At 43.1% G+C, this 18,707-nt stretch overlaps 1 pseudogene; it reads left to right on the forward strand.

Annotated features, from left to right (window-relative positions):
* Nucleotides 1–8,162: 8,162 nt before the first annotated feature.
* LOC145501424 (uncharacterized) lies at nucleotides 8,163–18,260 on the forward strand (annotated as a pseudogene).
* The last annotated feature ends 447 nt before the right edge of the window (nucleotides 18,261–18,707 follow it).

Raw genomic sequence — 18,707 nt, forward strand, 5'->3', positions numbered from 1 at the left:
GAAACCGCGAGAAAATAACCTATTTCAATATGTGGAACAACACAACTTATCATGAACATTACTTAACGTATCCAGTAGCTAACTTATTCAAAATGTGAGAAAACAACTTATAACATCAAACTTAACATGAACGTTGTCGAGTAAACCAATTAGTTCAATGGTTCAGTGTAAATAAAACACATGCAGTTCTACTTGCCAACTAGTTTATTAGTTGATTGTATTAAGTTCAGACACAGTTCCACTTGAAGAATCGTACGTAACATGAACATTGTCAAACAGAAGTAGTTTCGTTGCCACTTCACTCTCATTTAATTGACAAAGATCATCTCCAATGACTTTCTGTAACACATCTTCAAACAATTTCAACGTTATACGCCTTCCCTCATCAGTATCGACGAGGACTCTTGCACAAAACCCGATTGAACACCTCAATGATTTCATTGTATGTCCACATCTATCACAATGCACTACTGAGCTGGAACTTACTTGAATAATTTTCTTCTTACAATTTAAACACTTAAGAAATCTCTCTACTTTCTCGATAGAAAAAATTTCGACATCACTAGTAACTGACTCAACCACAATACTTTGCTGCTCACCTCCAGCTAAATCAGGACTGATGTTGACAGTCGCCATTTCATCTGTGATCGAGGAAACAGTGGTGCGAAATGAAGTAGATAGCTTCTTTTTCCCTGACCATATACGTACTAGCACATTGCTTAGACAATAACAGTTTCCCTCTTTTATTGTGTCTATCATCGCTTCCCAAATATCCAAGACAATACTACCACTTGCATCTGCAAAGACAGCCTCCGCTAGTTTCAGTTTCCTTTCTCCCACGATAACTGGGTCTTTAACGGTCATAACTTTGCCTTTCACAGTAACCAAGTTCCACTCATCACTTTCGTTTAAAACTTGTAAAATCGTCATCGGATCTGGAGTAGCCAATCGCACATCTTCAAATTGGAAGGAATACTCCGTACTATCTGGAAAGGAAACCTTTGTCATATCGTTTATGATTAACTTCTTCCTGTCGGGAGTACAAGTCAAGCATGACACTTTGATCGGTCTTTGACTCTTCTCGCTCTCCAGGAGGAGTGACCTTTTAGGTGGAGAGTACAATAACACCTCACGATTGCCACTTGCTGTTTGCAAAGTCATAGAAGCGTAATCTAAAGTATTCTTACGATTACGCTTCAACGGCGAAAGATTTTGTACGTAGCCAATTAGACTTTCCTGTTCAGTAGAGCGAGGCTCAATCTTCGACTTGGGAGGTTCAGCACACACGGCAGTGCACTGTTCAACATCGTTCTTGGAAGGCCCAGTGCTAGGAACAGACATTTGAACATCTATATTTGTAACCTCTGCATCCTTCTTACCATGCTGAGCACCCTTCTTCAAGGACTGAGTATTCTTCCCCTCCATATTCTTCCTTCTCGACGAAGAAACTCTCGAAGCCATATTTGCAAAATTTGAAAACGACAACACGCTCCTTTGCTAAACTGTCCTGATTGGTTAACAAAAATAATACAAACCACGCCCCCCTTACCCCTCCCCATTCTCCTCCCCAAGATCTCGTATGAAAATAATTTAGTGTGGTCCACTGCGCAAAAAAAAAGTTCTTCTTCACGTAGCCTGCCTACCTGACGCTTTTTAAGCAATTTGAGCGCTCTGAGAGCAGCAAAGCCGCGATAAACAGCGCCAAAGCCGCGTAATTGCTTTAAAATATTGCTTATTAAAGCCAATAAACTGCATAGCCTGTTGTTGACAGAAGGAACCTAATCTGATCTAATTCATGATCAATAACAGGACAGACGCACGACAAACTGACTTCAAAAGAAATTTAATTATTTTCAAAACCCATTCAAACGTAATCTATCCACGACTTATTCATCGTCTCCTTTGATTGATCTCGGCATCAAAGTTAAAGAATACACCTTGAAATGGACAACTGCAGTTACTCACACAGAACTATAACAGTTCATCAAGTTTAGAGGCAGGAAATCATGGTCGGTTTTATTTCTCCTTAATTCTAGTTTCCATTAAGAAGGTATATTGAGCTCGTGGTTTTGGCATAACGTGCAGTGAATTCCAAGGCTGCTCAGTCATGGTGATTGGACAGGACCAGTCAGGAAAAACCAGCCTGAAAAAAACATTCAACCCAGACTCTCCAGTTTACTTGGCAGTAAAAAAACAGAAATTATCATTTTTTTGTTACAAGCCATCTCTGTTGAACAGTATTATGTTTTAAAATATAAACCACCTAACAATTTCAATGAATGCTGCACCTGTTAGGCTACTTGGTAGAATCATGTTGATTGGACAGGACCAGACAGGAAAAACCAGCCTGAAGAAATCTTTGAAAGGAGAAAAAAACATACATACCAGACTCTCCATTTTACTTGGCAGTAAAAAAAAACAGATTATCATTTTTTTGTTATTTGGTTGATGTGTTTAACAACAAGCCATCTCTGTTGAACAGTATTATGTTTTATAATATAAACCACCAAACAATTTTCAATGAAGCACCTGTTAGGCTACTTGGTAGAATGTCCATTTTTTTGGGGGGAAAAAAGGGGCTGGCAGATGCCAACCCACAAGTTCTTCCAGCAGGCCGAAAACATCCAAGCATTTGAGAAGAAGCCTTTTTTCCTAAAGGCTTCCAGCAGACCAAAAAAACATTTTGACCAAGAGCCTTTTTTTCTAAAAGGCTTTGAAGCAAACCTCTCAAAAGAAGCTCAACCAGTCATTCAAAAGAAATTATGTTAAAAAGAGAGTGAGCAAACCGACCTTTTTTTTCCATATTCACGTCATCAAGAACTCACCGTATAGACTCATTTACACTGAAAAAATCCCAAAGCCTACCATTTGCCAGGGAGATGGGCTTCTTTCCCTAGGAGTATCTGCAGGTGGTCAGAAGAACCTGAAACACCAAGGCTGCTACACTTCGGGAGGTTAGCAAAGACTCTTCAAACACCAAACCCTATTAGCATGAACATGGTAGAAGCTATGAAAAAAAATCTTTGGTGGAGAATCTTGTATTGGGGATTCTTATAAACTACTGGGCTGTTACTGCAAGGATGGAATTTTTTAATTCCTCCTGCACCATTTATAGGTACATTGTAACTTTGATGGATGTGACCAGCAGTTTACCAAGTGTAGTTGACGGAAGATTCATCAGTTTGTACTCTGCAGTTGAACAGTGGGGTTAGTAAAGCCAGGGCACACCAATGGATGTTGTAATTTGGTTTTTTAACCTGACCAACAACTGGTCCATTACACAACAACCTATATGAAGAGGGGAATTCCACCACAGAATCAGAAGCCAATAATTCTAAGGTGTGTACATTTATATGGTTTTTTTGTATTATTTTTCCATATACTATATTTTCTATGATAGTAGTAACATTTTTTAGTCCATGTAAAAAAATTTGTTGTAGTTGACTGCTAGCTGAGCAGGTATAATACTGCCCAGAGAGACAGAAAAAAGATATAGAAGGCCATGGAGACCAATGAGACAAAGGCAAGAAAAGACTTTGATGAAGCTTTTGGCAAAAAAGCCCCCAGATGATGGATTTAGAAACCTCAAGCAACAGGAACTTCAGCATCCGCAACCTAATAATTTCCCCCAGTATCGTAGATGGGAGCATGTAAAAATGTTGGCTTTTTTGTCCAAGGTGACCAAAAGTACCTACTTCCTTTGCTGCCTGGCTGCTAAAAAGAAGAGAGCAGTCAAGGTTATTACTATGAAAAATAGCAGGAAAAGTACCTGCTGGAGTATATGAGTTTTTTTTTGCTCAGATTGAATTTTCATTTTTAAATTTTTATCATGTCTTGCTCATCGGTTCTGCTATAGTCTTTGACCAAATGAGACAGCTGACACAAAGACTTTGATGAGCCTTTACTAGCATGTTACACCATGTAAAAATTTGTTTTTTTCTCTCAGTGTTGAATTTGGATTCCAATGGCCTCAAGCTTACCAAGACAGACTTATGTGAATTCAAAAGCCATCCTCAAAAGGTACATGGCTATTGGAACCAGCCTGTAAAGTAACCACACTAGACCTGAGTCAAGCATTACAGTCATCAGCCTGTAAAAATTTGTTTTTTTTTTCTCCCAGTGTTAAATTTGGATTCCAATGGCATTGGTGTTTGTGGTGCTACTTCCCTTGCTGAGGCGATGAAAGTCAACACAACACTGACAGTATTGTCTTCAACCCATGGCTTAGACAGCACCCTTGTCAGTGGTATTGGTCCTCTCAAGTTTTTACATGACTGCACTAAACTATTTTTTTTTGGATCAATGGCCTCAAACTTACCAAGACAGTCAGGTATGTAAATTCAAAAACCATCCTCAAGCGGTACATGGCTAATGGAACCAGAACAAAAAAGGCAGTCTCCTCTAGCAGACCTAACAGTTGACCTCAACACCATCCATCTCACTTGAGCTCAGCTTGCATTGGTTCGGACTCAATTTCGTGGATTTACTACACCATGTAACCATGGAAGGGGATTTAGTAACCTTTACATTTAGGTTCTAAAATCTGTTTTAAAGCAATAAATTTCTGTCAAAACTACAAACGGACTTTTTCTCTCACGTGTGCGCACTGTCACAATGGCCGACAACCCAGGGAAAAAAAAAAACACTAATAACTCACCTAGTTCGTCGAGACCGGCTTAGTTTTACTCCATACAATATTTAGAACAACGTGATGGACCAGCTTCCATTCTTGTTAGCTGCAAGTATATTAAGAAAAAAAAACCTACTGGGTAGTTTGTTCGAGCAAGCACAAAGCTTTTCACTTCCATTGAACACCAAGTGCTCGGGTCTCTCTTCATTGGAGAAAAAAAATAACATGCCGAAAAAACTCACCTGCACAGTCAACTAAGGGTTTTTCTTCCAGTAATTTCAGCCCCAGCCATTTCACTAAGAGTGTTTTAACCATAAATGTTTTTGCACTGCTCAAAAAAACCCCGCCCGTCCACTCAAATTCACTGCACGTTATGCCAAAACCACAAGCTCTTCTAGGCTGGTGTCAGCTCGTCACCAGCATTATCTCGTCCCTCCCCTAGTCGTTGTGTCACCCTCCCTCCCCTCACACCAATTTTTATATCCATTCTTTTTTTCTATTGGTATAAAAACAGATGAGTTACTGGGACTGGCTACCACCAGAAATTCAAGACTACATTATAAAGTTTGCGGAAAGTCAACCTGCCGTTGAGCGGCAGCGAAAAGAAATCCTAAATAAAATAAACCAAGAAATGAGCCTCTATTCGAAAGTACAAGAGGCCTGGGGCCAAGGCGGTCTACGACTGAAGCGCAATGACAAGAACAGGCTGCGTATTAGTGGATATTTTCAAGACTACAAAGGATGAAAGCGTCATGAGTTGTTAGGGATGGGCAAACTGGAAAATGCGTTACGACGGGTGAATCATGTAAAATCATTCTTGTGATGACATTGTGCACACAAGTGTTTTTTATGGCTTTATTTGTGATTTTCTTCAGTGACAGTTTTACGTAACATTGAATACGGTGGGATATGAACTTTAAATACGCAAAAAAAATGGTTTGTAAAATATTTTCTACCAATCTGCCAAACTTTTACGGAGTTTGAATGAAGGAAACACAAGGAAAAACCACTCTCAGTTATTCTCATGTCGACGTCATCAGATATCAAAAAACACTGACGTTTTTCTTTCGTCCCCAGGACGCGCGCGATCGTAAAACTATATGGAGTCCCTAACCACATGTTTACGCAAGCCGCTGACACCCATAGCCCCCAAATCGGCCACATGAGCCACTGACGCTCAGTCACCCCCAAATCAACCTGACCTTGGCGCGCGCGAGATCTACCCCCAAATCGGCCACGCGAGCCACTGACGCCTACGAATAATAAAAGGAGTGCCCTAAAAATATCGTTCACTTGCCACAAGCGCTGATCATGGCTGAGCTGACTAACGCTGAGATGAATCGCCATATGGACCTATACAAAGCAGTGAGTATCTAAAAAAAATGGACAGTTTAACATGCACCCTATGCACACAAGTCATCCTTAGTACTGAGATTCCTGCTCGAACCAAGTGTTGCCGTTACTTTGTTCATTACGATTGCTTCACCCAGGCACTCGATGATCAATTGAACAAGGGTGTGATCGCTGAGAAGTTGTGCTGCCCACTCTGTCACTCGTTGTGCATGCTAAGTGCGCTTGTGGCCATTTTGGACTGAGTCTGGTCACACCTGCACTAGAAATTGACATTCGTTTGGACTTGAGATTTTTGTTTCATCGTGTTTTGCAGTTACAGATTCGTACGACACCTTTGTCACGCCTTGTTCATCACCTTCTTTTCATAGAGTTACTGGGATTGGTTGCCACCCAAAATCTAAGCCTACATTATCTCACTCACTGAGTCGCAACTCGCCTTCGAGGAGAAAAGAGAGCGTGAAATAGTCGACACAGAAATGAGAAAATATGAATGGTTGTTCAGACCAAAACCACCCAAGTTTCACGAGTTAGATACTTCAATTTATTTCTGTGAATACAACTCATTTGATAGAGTTACTGGGATTGGTTGCCACCCGAAATCCAGGCCTACATTATTTATCTCCACGAGTCTCAGTGTTTCATCTACAGACGTGAAAGTGAATCTTGGCGAGGACTTTTCAGTGAGATCAAGACCTTCAGAAAGGTCCAAGCAGCCTGGGGACTAGGACCCATCAAAGTCAAGCTAGAAAAATGTTTACTAAAGTATTGCTACAAAGGAACAGTCCCTGGACTAGAAAACAGACATTTAATCGTGTCAGCATTCTACATAGACCGTGAGAATATTAAGAGAGAAATATTTTTAGGGTATGGGTACAATCATGCCTATTACAGAATAGACAACGCTAAGTCCACTTTACTTTTTCTAGACTGAAAAGAGTCACTGGGATTGGTTATCCCAAGAAATACAGTGTTACGTACTTTCACTAGCCATGTCGCAACACATTATTGATCGGAGAAGGAACTATTGGGCAGGCTTCATGAAGAAATTGTGGATTATGCAAGATTAAAGACAGCCTGGGAATATGGTCACGTAGAAATAAAAAAGCGAAAATGTTATCTAACCGTTTGTAAATTGTTGTATGGGCGATTTATGCCCAATCACATGGTTATCTACGGTCATTATGTCAGTCTCCATAATGAACTAAAGAAACTGTATTTAGGGTACAGCGTTAAAGATGCCTTGAATAATGTAGATGAGAAAAAATCGTTCTTGTTCTCTGCTGATGTATGATTGGTTCTTACAGAGTTACTGGGATTGGTTACCACCCGAAATACAGGATTGCGTACTTTCATTGGCTACATGGCAACACATACTCAACCGCCAAAATAATGAACTGTTACGCAGTCTTCACAAAGAAATCCTAGACTATGCAAAACTGAAGGAAGAATGGGACATAGGACACATTAAGAATGTTGTATGTCGATGTGGTTTCCCCTGCTGTTGAGGAAAGAAGGACAAATTTGAATATTTGAAAATATACGGATGTTACATTGACATTGACGACAAACCTGCAAAAACGTATTTATCCGACACTTACGAAGCTGCTATGGAATGCACCCCCATAGGAAAGAAGTTCATCTACCCCATTGGTTTACGCAGTGTTAAATACAACTTATACAGATATAATAAATCTCTCACAGAATCATTGGGATAGATTAGCCAAAGAACTACAAGATTACGTGCTTTCATTGGCTACCTGGCAACACATACTTGTCCACAGAAACGATAAACTGTTACGCCGTCTTCACAGAGAACTTTTATATTATGCTAATCTGAAAAGAGAATGGGGACATGGTCACGTGGAAGTAAAGTGGTTTAAATGTGATAGCTCCCAATGTATAGCGTTTTACGGTCCATTTATTCCCCGTCACACTACCATTCACGGTTGTTATGTAAACTGTCGTAATGAGAAAAAAAGTATGGTTAGGGTTCAATTTAGTTCACGCCGTGGAGAATGTATATGATGAGAGAAGTATGCTTGTATGATTGGATGTGTTATTAGCCAATAAAAACATTTTTGTTTGACCTCATTAAAAAAGCGTTGTACGTGTCCTCAATCAGTATGTCCTCATGTCTTCGCGGACTCCAAGACGAAGTCGGTCACTCTCCCCAGTGCCCATGCCCAGACTCAACATTTCACGTCGCACTTGTTCTCTGGACCGAGTCCGCGACGACAACGACGACAAATGGATCTTTGATGACGACGATGACTGGATCTTTGATCCGGCCATAGACCAGATCTTAAACCAAAACAGTAAAAGAACACATGACCAAGCCTTCTTGGACAATGATGATGACACACAATATGGCGGCGGCAGCACCACCCATCTCCTAGACTTTGAACTGCGACCCGTAGGTGCCCCACGTAACTGGAGACATGTGGTGAACAAACGTCGATACGAAGCCATGCTCAAACACCGAGACGTGACTCCCAGGGACAACCTAGGCCAAGAACTGACCTGCGCCCTGCAACGATCCATCCAGCGACAAATCAACTAGGATCCCACCCCGACTCCCCACTCCACTGTCCATTTCACCATGCAGTCCAGCACCTTCACGCACGCCTTCCAATCCACCACCTTCAGCGTGCGCGAATTCCAAGAAGGCAGCCAAAGGGTAGACTCTTATCTCCAGTCTCTCGCAGCCAAACTCGACTCCAACCAAGAATTCACTCCGGACGACACCTTCGCCATGGAGACCACCTTCATCCAGACTCCCAGTCCTGGTAGTGGGAACAGCAAGCAATACCGACCCAGCAAAGCCGCCGTCCTTGGCCAACACCAACGGCAATCCTCGAGATCAAGATTATCACAATCTCAAACAGGGATGCCCCGTCCAAGAGCGATGGGCCAAAGAACTCCATTGCTTTGCTAACGTCCCCGAAGGACCTTACGGCCTAAAAGAACTTGACATGTTCTAGGCGGCGCTACCCGGGTACCAGATCAAGGTCCTGTCCATCGACCCGCCGCACATGATCATTTACACGGGACCCGTAGACTCAAAGAAGCGCATTCTTCTCATCAAGGAGGACAGCCACTATGACGGCTGCAATTCCTTCGGCAGGTTCCTCAGCAAATCGTACTTTTGCCACGAATGCAACCGTGGCTACGACCACGACGACACTGAACATCATCCCTGCAATGGCAAATGGTGCCCCGCCTGCAAAAGACAGGACTGCCCCGATTTCATCAAAGCCAAAAAGACCGACAAGTTTCTGCGTCCTTCTAAACCATGCACCCTCTGCCATCATGCCTTCTTCGGACACCAATGCTTCATCTCCCACCTGCTACTATAGGGCCAGAACAGCAAATCCATCTACGACACCCACTCTGCCAGGACCTAAAACTCAAGGACAATGAAGGACAGTAGGAACTGCTCGTTTCGAACGATTTTGGTATGTTTTTGAGCTTTATCTGTGTTTTCTTGGCGATCACATGCTTTGTAAGTTGCCCGCCATATTTGTCAACCCGTGTGGAGAAGAGTGAAGGACACACTATGGCCGAAGACCTTCAACTTGAAATACAGTCTAACATTTATGCCGCAGACTGGAGTTCACTCAAGCGAATTGCAGAGTTCTTAAAAGTCCAAATTGAAGGGAAAAGCAAACTCTTCGTGGTGAAACTTATCGTTCAGCAACTCGAGCAAGGAATTGGTAAGTTAAAAGAAGCCGAAGTTGTGCTGTACCTTGAAGATGTGAAAAAGTTGTTGACAGAAAAACCATCTTCTGGCATCAAGGACGAAGGTAAGAGTGGAAAGATTGTTCAAAGTGATTGAAAACCTCCCACTGTAGCGAAGGAAGACTCGGTCCAAAAACTATTGGCGACCAGCGCTTTACGTAGACAATTTAAGATCAGTGGTCAAATATCATTATGTCAGAGCCCAAAAGAATCACCTCAGGTGTTTTTGATGAATGCCCTAGATCTGAGGCAGCAGATTCTGTTTGCATATAGTGAAGGAGATGATGACACATCCCTACAGTATGACTCTGGGCACGTACAGCATCTGTTTCTTTGAACAGTAGAAACTGGTTTACAGGATGAAAGTATTCATGCTAAGATTCGCCCATTCCTGAAGGACCCCAATGTGTCAGATGAAGTGTTAATGCAACAGATGAGTATGGCAACCTCAGCAGAAAAGGAGAGGGCCAAAAGCTAAGGAACAATAGCAAGACCAAACCACCAGCGTTATCAGTATCTGCAGTCTCTTCTGATGACTCACCTAAAGGAAAGGAAGAAAACAAGAAAAGCACCCCTCAGAATGATCTTATAATAATAATAATAACAGATTTGTATAGCGCCATATCCATGGCTCATGGCGCTTTACAGTAAAAAATGTTATTAAAATAAAATTTACATTAAAAATTTACATCAGTGATAAAAAATTACTAACAAATAAAATAGCTAAGCTGTAAAAATGAAAGTAAAACTAGGAATCATTAAAACCTTTAAATAAAAACTGACTAACTTAACTAAGTGGCTGACTAACTAACTAGCTAAACTATCTAATCTACTAATTAACTAACTAACCAAAAGTCTAGTTATAAAATTTGTTAAAAAGATATGTCTTTATACAAGTCTTAAAATCTGATAGCGAGCCGCTCCCTCTTACATTGTTTGGAAGAGAGTTCCATAGGCTAGGTGCTACAAAAGAGAAACACCTATGACCATAGCCTATTAGCTTGACAGGTGGTACTTTCAAGAGGTTTTTGGAGGAGGATCGAAGATTTCTGCTTGGTACATAAGGCTCTAGCAGTTCAGTAATGTAATTAGGGGCCTGGCCGTTGAGCGCTTTATAGGTTAAAAGTAAAATCTTATAGTTGATGTGCTGGCTTATTGGAAGCCAGTGTAGCTGCTTTAAAACCGGCTTAATATGATCGTATTTCCTTGTTCTAGTAACAACGCGAGCCGCAGCATTCTGGACATTTTGTAGACGATCTATCAAAAATTTTGGTAGTCCATATAGAAGCGAGTTGGCGTTATCTAGTTTGGAAGTGACGAATGCATGTACTAACTTTTCAGTGTCTGCTAGAGATAGACAGACTCTTATCCTGCTAATGTTTCTAAGATGGAAGAAACAGGCCTTGCAGGTACTGGTAACATGCTTTTCCAGTGACATGTACTCATCAAAGATGACTCCAATGTTCTTTGCAGAAGTAGATGGCTCGATCTGTTCACCAGACACATCGACGTGGTCTATTAATGGGGGTGGACGATGTCGTGCGCTCAAGATCAAAAGCTCCGTCTTTCCTCTGTTTAGTTTCAGCTTATTGCACACCATCCACGAGTCGATCTCAGAAACACATGCTTCTATTTTAGCTATAGAACCAGGTTGTTCGGCGTAGTTGGGCTTAAATGAGAGGTAGAGCTGGGTGTCATCAGCGTATAGATGGTAGTTAAGTCCGTGCCGTTTGATGATGTCCCCGATGGGCAATGTGTATAACAAATACAGGATTGGCCCTAAAACGGATCCCTGGGGAACACCGTAGCGAAGTTCTTTCATCTCTGACTTGGTTCCGTCAATCATCACAAACTGCTTTCGGTCTTGAAGATAGGATCGAAACCATTTTAGCGCATTTCCTTTCACGCCGTAGTGTTTTTCCATTCTTTCTAGTAGCAGTTTATGGTCGACGGTATCAAACGCCGCAGACATGTCCAACAGTAGCAGGATAACGCATTTCTGATTATCTATCTCACAGAGAATGTCATTTTGCACCCTCAGGAGAGCAGTCTCCATGCTGTGAAAGCGTTTATATGCTGACTGAAAAGATTCCTCTAGATCATTATCGCGTAGATAGTCACTCAATTGATAAGATACTGCCTTTTCAATTATCTTAGATACAACCCTCAGATTTGAGATCTTCTAACAGCTATCAGTGCAATCAAGTCAGAAGTTGAGGCATTGAAAAGTGAGGTCAGAAAGAAGAGCACCGACCAAAGTGTACCCCATGGGAAGTGGCCGGAGAGAAGACCACCTTTGTGTTCAAGCTGCCTTGAAAACAAGAAGGAGTATTGCAATCACTGTTTTAAGTGTGGGAGCGACTCTCATTTTGCAAGAGGGTGTAGGAAGCAGTTAAACAGGAATTGACTGCTTCCACGAGACAGGAAACAGTCATAAATCCACCCAAGTCTCACCAATGTAACAACTGCTGTAAAACTGGAGTCGAGCATGGACAGTTTAAGAGATGTGGTCAGTGTCGAAGTGTATGGTATTGTTCCGCAAAATGTCAGAAAGGACACTGGTCTGAACACAAGGTGTTGTGCCAAGCAATAAGTCATCTCTCTGAGGCAAGTACGAGTAAGTCTAAAGATTTTGTAGACCCAGCCTGTGTTAGCCATTTAACTCCAAGTGAACATGCTAAAGTTATTGGCCTTGTTGGTAAGAAGTGTATGGTAAACTTCTTCCTTAATGACTGTGAATGTGACTTGTTATGGGACACTGGTGCCCAGGTATACATAATATCAGTCGAATTACTTCAGCAACACCTAGGACAAGTAGCTATTAGACAGCTGTCAGAGCTCCTGGATACGAATCTAAATTTAACAGCAGTAAATGGGACTAAGGTACCCTGCGTTGGGTGGGTGGAAGTCAGAGTGAAGTTAACCTCTCTCAGCAGTGATAGTAGTCAAGAAGAACTGTTAGTGCCTTTCCTTGTAACATCAGAAAAGTTAGACTGTCCTATTCTGGGATACAATGTCATTGAAGAGCTGGTAAGCCAGGACCAGAATCCCAGGCCAATTATTTACAACAGTTTCCCTGGAAAAGATAAGGCAAAATTAGATGCCTTGGTAAACTTTATTCAGAGTTCAAGTTCAGATGCCATTTGTAAAGTGAGAACTGGAAGAAAAGATGTGGTCATACCTAAGGATAGCGCAATTGCTGTCAGTTGTTGTGCAAATACAGCACCTGTGTACAAGCAAACACCAGTGTTGTTTGAGCCAGACAAACTAGTACAGTTGTTGCCAGAGGGCTTGGAAGTTAATGAGACTTTGTTAAACATCAAACCAGGAAAATCATCCTGTGTACAAGTTGCTGTGTACAATGGTACAGATCATGACATCAGGCTTAAGAGCCACACCTCGTTAGGAGTTCTTGAGGCAGTGAAATCAGTGACTGCGGCAGACGTCAGGCTGAGCGAATGCAGTATCCGGAGCGACCAACAACATCTAAGGGAGCACAAGCCTCAAGGGCCAACAAGACCAACTCCTTCTGGGCAACAAGATGGAGAAAGCAAAAACCATCTCCCAGCAGACAACCTTAGTGGCTTAAACCAAGATCAGCGAATTGTAGCTGAGACAATGCTGAGGGAAGAGTATGAGTCATTCTCATCCAGTGAAGAAGATATTGGTTGCATCCCTGATCTGGAAATGGAGATTAACTTGAAGGATAGCAAGGCAGTGCAGAAGAAGTACACGTCAATCCCTCGACCGTTGTACCCAGAGAACCAGCTCTCCCAGTACCGAGAACTTAACCGCAGGACTATTGCTGACAGACATCCTATCCCTAGAGTCCAAGAAACCCTGGATAGTCTTGGTGGAAATAGTTGGTTCAGTGTTCTCCATCAGGGTAAGGCATACCACCAGGGGTTTGTGAGCAAGGAGAGCAGAGCAGCCACAGCATTCATTACACCATGGGGACTGTGGACAAGGATCCCATTTGGATTGATGAATGTGCCTGCCAATTTCCAGCGGTGTATGGAATGGTGCTTGGGTGAACTGAGGGACAAAGTGGCCATACCATACCTTGATGACATCATAGTATTTAGCAGGACATTTGAAGAACACGTTGAGCACCTGCGAATCGTGTTAAGAAAGTTGCGTGAACATGGAGTGAAGTTGAAGCCGCGTAAATGTAGTTTGTTTAAACGTGAGGTCCAGTTTCTAGGAAGAGTTGTGTCAGGTGATGGTTACCGGATGGACCCAGGGTGTGTTAAGGCTATCGAGAAGTTAAAGGAAGTGTCACCTAGAACTGTTGGTGAAGTCAGACAGCTTGCCAGAATATTAAGTTACTACCGAAGGTACATTAAGAACTTTGCCAGAATTGCAAAACCAATTTATGATCTCTTAACTAGCACTGGGAAGGATGGTCAACCACCCTCAAAGACACCAACCTGTGGGGTAGGGAACAGCAACTCGCCCTTCAAGAGTTAGTGAGACAGCTCAGTCATCCACCGGTTATGGCTTACCCAGATTTCTCAAAACCATTCACTCTACACACTGATGCAAGTAAAGACGGTCTTGGAGCAGTGTTGTACCAAAACCAGGATGGGGTCATGAGAGTAATTGCTTATGCTTCACGAGTGCTGTCACCAGCTGGAAAGAAGTACCACCTTCATGCAGGCAAGCTTGAGTTTCTGGCTCTAAAATGGGCAGTGACTGACCATTTCCGTGATTACCTTTATTACTCTCCAAAGTTTACTGTTTTCACGGATAACAACCCCTAGACATACATTCTAACATCAGCAAAGCTCAATGCCACAGGTTTGCGATGGGTTAATGAATTGGACGATTTCCACTTTGAAATCAAGTATCGACCAGGAAAAGCCAAAAGCCAATGCGGATGCTGACACCCTGTCCCGAATGCCAATCAGCTTTGAGAATTATATGGAAAGTTGTTCTGAAGTAGCTAGTCAAGATGTTCTGGATGCTGTCACTTCCTCAATCCACGAAACTAACACTGTTCAGACCGCTTGGTTGTCATTACTTACAGCAGTGCCAGATATCTTAAAGGAAGAGTGTGTTGACATTCCAACTATGTCACCTCGTGAACTTATCACAGCTCAACAAGAAGATCCCACAATCGGTCGTGTTTTGCACTTTATGCAAGTTGGAAGCCGTCCAACCTATCAGGAGAGACAGAAAGAGTCAGCTATTGTACGACAGCTCTTACATGAATGGAACAAACTGTTCATTGCTGAAGATGGAATTCTTTGCCACAAATCTGTATCTAGAGACCAAATGGTCTTACCCAAGAAATACCACAAAAAGGTGTATGAAGAACTACACGAAAACATGGGGCACCTGGGTGCAGACAGAGTAGTGGAACTAGCTAGAGAATGTTTGTATTGGCCGTTTATGAGGGCAGACATTACCCATTATGTCACGAAAGTGTGCCTTGCCTAAAGCAACGAAAACCTGCGACTCATGTTAATGCACCACTTCAACCTATTGTTTCTACAGCACCTTTCCAACTTGTTTCCATGGATTTTGTTCATCTCAAACCAAGCTCGGGCAGATGCCAGTATATATTGGTGATCATGGATCACTACACCAGATTTGCTCAAGCGTATGCTACCCGTGATAAGTCTGCGAAGACTGCTGCTAAATTATATAATGACTTTATCATGAGGCTTGGATTCCCAGAAACCATCCATCATGACCAGGGTGGAGAATTCGAAAACAAGCTCTTCTACAACCTTGAGAAACTCAGTGGAATTAAACATTCATGGACAACACCATATCACCTGCAGGGTAATGGGCAGGTCGAAAGGTTCGACAGGACGCTTTTATCCATGCTGAGAGCCTTACCGGAGAAGCAGAAATCCCGCTGGTGTGACCATCTCAATAAGGTAGTTCATGCATACAACTGTACCCGTCATGACTCTACTGGATTTTCACCTTTCTATCTACTGTTTGGTAGAAAGCCAAGACTACCTATTGACTTAATGTTTGGCTTGAAACCTCCAGAGGGATTTTCTACATATCCTGAACATGTCAGAAATTGGCGACGAGCAATGAAAGAAGCTTATGATTTGGCCTCTGCCCATGCAAAGAAAAGTGCAGACATGGGGAAATGAGAGTATGACAAGAAAGTCACACACACTGTGCTGTGAAGGAGATCGTGTTCTTGTACGAAACATGACTGAGCATGGTGGCCCGGGAAAGCTACGACCTTACTGGGAGCAAGAAATCTATCTGGTAACTCAGAAGAGGAAGGATATGCCAGTTTATGAAGTAAAGCCAGAGAGTGGAAATGGAAGGTCAAAAGTTCTCCATCGCAACATGCTATTACCATGTTCTTACTTGCCAGTTGAGACCCCACTTAAGTCATCAAAGAGTCGCCACACAGTATCTAGGAGGGCCAACAGACAGCAGGCTTCACAAGAAGAGACAACAGGAACTACTGATGAGGACATTCTTAGCCTCACGCCTGATAAGCTCCAAGAACTTTACGAGTCTACAAGAAATCAATGTGAGGATCATTGTGGCATTGTTCCAAAGTCACATGTAGTTGAAGAGGACATTGACCCTTGTCAAGTTGATAGCCCAGACTCAGAGGGAAAAGAAGACCCAGAGCAACCAGTTGGTACAGTAGATGATGAGGCTACAGATAGCTTACCCCTTAGACAGTCACAACGTATGAGCAGACCACCTCTTAGGATGACCTATGATGTAATGGGACAACCCTCCTTTCAAACCAGTTCTACAGCAGGAGTTCAAGGCGTCACAGTATCGTACCCACAGCAGGTGTGGCAACCTGTCACAGTATCATGGATGCTACAACCTGTTCTGCAGCCCTATAGCTATTTTGCACCTTTTCCAGTATCATCACAGCCGATGTACCCTGTGCCTACATGGTGTTACTAGCAGGCCCTTAGAAATTAACGTGAGAAGAAAGGAACTGATTTGCACCTATTGAAGCTACGTTCATCCTAGATAAGACTGTTAAATATTTCCTTTTGGTATTGTATAATTTTTTACAATGTTTTGTTTGTGTGTAGAGGTTCAATCTCCTTTCATTAAGAGAATTTTTTTCTCTATCTCGGAATATTCTTTGTACAAGGAAGTCAAATTGTGTTATAGATAAAGGTGTTAGGTATTGGAAAGTAATACTGCCGCAAAGACAGAACAGTGACATCTGAGTGCAACATACGCTGTTTTTCTGGCCTGATCAACCAGAATACTTTTGTTCACCCCAGGATGAGATACAAGTGTACAAAGAACTGTTATGAGATAACCTAGAAGAGACTATTGTCTATTCGTTCATGTTGAGGACATCTCTTTTCAGAGAGGGAGAAATGTAGAGAACTGGAACTAGTTATTATAGAACAATAGGGGACTGGCACTAGAAAAAGAAGAATGTAATCCAAGATGGCACGAAACACTACGAGTGCATATTAAAAAGTTAGATGCTCCGTGTAATTTGTCATTTGTTGGGCGTGTGGACTAACACCCAGACTGTTGTCACGCCTACCAACTAGACGATAAAGTGCATTGCGGTGGCAATCGTCGTGCCCCAGAACACGTGTGCGGACAGGCCGAGTGCCGCATCTGCAGCAAACAGGTCATTCTGTCCAGTCACCAATGCTTCATCCAATGCATCCCCAAAGAGGAAGACCAACCGAAAACCAAGAGGGTCCATCATGACCAGGTCAATGGTTGTCCATTCAGTGAACCCTCGGTGGGCGATCCCGATCGTCGTGTCCGGGTAGACAAAGATCCTCCTCTCCAGGTCTACGTAGATTACAAAGCCACCATGGACCAGGAGGGAGTGCAATCGCCCATCCTCCTCTGCGCCGAGATGGACGGAGAGGACCAAGAAGTGTCCTTTTACGGACCCGACTGCACCACCCAATTCTTCTACTGGCTAGAAGAAATAGCCATGGACCAAGACGGCAACGATCACAACGTCATCATCATCTTCCACAACCTCAAGGACTACAACGGCATGTTTCTCCTTGACTACTGTTACTATCATCACCGAGAAGTCACCGATCAGATCACCCTCGGTACCAAAATCCTCGCCTTCAAGACAGATCACCTCACCTTCAAGGACTCGCTCTGCTTTCTTCCCATGCCACTGGTCAACTTTCCTGCCACCTTCGGCATCCAAGAATTGACCAAGGGTTTCTTCCCTGATCTCTTCAACACCCTAGAGAACCAAGAGTACCGGGGACCAAGGCCACCAGCCTCCACCTACGATCCAGACGGTATGTCCGCCAAGAAAAAACCCGAATTCAAGCGCTGGTATGCCGACAAGGTCCACAATAACTACATCTTCCATCTAAAAAGGGACATGGAGGCTCACTGCATCAGCGACGTCAAGCTCCTCAAAGCGGGCTGCCAGAAATTCCAACAGCAATTCAAGCAAAAGGCCGGCTTTGACCCCATGAAAAAATGCTACACAGTCGCCTCTTTGTCCAACTGGTTCTGGCACAAGAAACTACTCACTCCCAACACCATTGCCTCCAAACCTCCTTGCAGCTGGCAGGGGGCTTGATCTAACCAGTCTGCCAAGGCCTTTAAGTGGCTAGCATGGCAGGAGCACCTTCTTCGTCGTGACAACCACGAGCCTTGTGCAGACCACATTCGTCATGCGAGCAATGGTGCTGAGCAACGAGTGGCAAACATCCAGGTGGGCGGTGGCGATCCTACCTGCCAAACCGTGCACGAGTTCTACGGCTGTCTGTGGCACGGATGCCCTTGTTGTCATCCGCGTGATCAGGACTGATACAGCAATCTCAATCCCGATTGCACGCTTCAAGAAATGTACGAGCACACGCTCGAGAAACATGCCCTTCTCAAGCACCACGGCTACAATCTCAAGATCATGTGGGAGTGCGATTGGGATTGGGAGGTCAAGACAAACGAGGCCCTCCAACGATTCTTGGCCACCTACAAGAAAGTGGACCCCCTAGAACCGTGCAATGCTATCTTCGGTGGCAGA

This window comes from Orbicella franksi, chromosome 10, assembly GCF_964199315.1.
Source record: "Orbicella franksi chromosome 10, jaOrbFran1.1, whole genome shotgun sequence".
NCBI classification, from domain to species: Eukaryota; Metazoa; Cnidaria; class Anthozoa; order Scleractinia; family Merulinidae; genus Orbicella; species Orbicella franksi.